This window comes from Seriola lalandi, unplaced genomic scaffold (genome assembly GCF_002814215.2).
Source record: "Seriola lalandi dorsalis isolate HSWRI2012SDOR001 ecotype SW California unplaced genomic scaffold, Sedor1 jcf7180002054953, whole genome shotgun sequence".
In the NCBI taxonomy this organism is placed as follows: Eukaryota; Metazoa; Chordata; class Actinopteri; order Carangiformes; family Carangidae; genus Seriola; species Seriola lalandi.
The window spans coordinates 2,110,587-2,112,222 of NW_019525504.1; positions in this window are offsets into that span (position 1 = coordinate 2,110,587).

Sequence of the window (1,636 nt, forward strand, 5' to 3'; positions counted from 1 at the left end):
TTTGATGTGTCCCTGCATCATTTAGCATCTGTGGCACAAGCAGAAACAGGGACAGTTCATTGAGGATATTTCCATAGCAACAATGGGAGTGTGTATTGATTACCAGGAATGTGTCACTATCAAGTAGGCCACACTGAAAAAAGATTAGAGCGTGTGTGTATGTGTGTGTGTGAGGATGCTGCTTTATTTAGTTTTTGTCAGTTGCCCAGAGGGTGAAGCTAATTCCATTTCTTCTCTGGCTGTTGTTGGGAATCAATATGTCTGCCAGCATCAGTGTCCATGTAATGGCTTTGCTCTCTTACTCACACACACAAACACACACACACACGATCTGTTTGAGCACGAACAAAAGAGATATTAGCTCCACTGCCGTGCAACAGAGACTGAATTAAAGACAAATATAAAGAGACTTTGATGACAGCCAGGAAATAAAAGGGTGCTAGTAAGTTTTCAAAGTTGTGGAAACCAAATGTAGAACTCAGAGGCAGAGTAAAAGTTCAAAACAGTACAAGTTTATTGTAAGATTTGGTTGAAGCAAGATGGCGGAGAGGGGCAGGCGGTGGTGAGGGCAGAAGAGCCAGGGCAGGTAATGAATGAAGTCTGAGCTGGAGCCGGGCACATGAGACAGGCGGCAGCTGAGCGTGGCAGGTAAACCAGGAAGTCCAGGGATGGCAATCTGAAGCACGGACACACACACAGGATTCACCGGGGGAAAACACAACACAGATTACTAAGAAGAATCACTGGGGAAAAACAAGGTGAGTCAGTCATTGCGTTACTGCGCAGAAACACTGAACAATCTGGCGGAGAGTGAAGTGAAGGGCCGGGGGCTCATGTGCTGCTGCTTCGCAGGTGTAGTAGATGGGCTGATGAGTCACAGGTGCACAGGTGAGTTGGCGGGAGGAGGGAAATCCGGGAGCCACACCCAGGTAGACACACACATCTACACACACACACATAGATAACCATGATAGTAACTTTACACACAAGGCAGAAATACAGCAGAGTGGTATTTTATTGATTCTTAAATTTTGTACTCAGGACAGAGACAGGAGAGGAGAATGAGATGGGGGGGGGGGGCCAGAGGAGGAGGATAAACATACACTGACATGACTTTGCATCCTTTCAACGTTTTAAAGTTTTGCTGAGGGGTAATGAAGCTGCACTTTCTCCTTTTGTCTTTCAGCCTCTGTCAGAAAGAGGAGCAGTGGAGTGGGTGAGGAAATAGATACAATGTGCAGGTATGTGTATGTGTGTCAGTGGGGAGTAGATGAAAAGCAGCAGAGCATGCAGTTTAGTGGACAATAGAGGGGATCTGTGCTGTGTTAGACAGCACAGACAGGTCAACTGTTCAGAACATGTCAGGTGAGGAGGAACAGGAAGCTCTCTTAATTAAGGTGACAGTGTCAGTGGAATTCTGCCTCTGTCTTCTGTGTATTGAAACACACACAATCACCTGCGCTACCTTCCGAATGTCTTTGACTTTATATCAGTATATGTTTAATCTGTCTGTAGATGTTATATGTATCCACCCATCCATCCATTTTCTTCCACTTATCCAGACAGCAGGTGAAGCGCCGTATTCCAGATGTCCCTCTCCCCAGTAATGTTTTCCAGCTCCTCCTGGGGGGGGTTT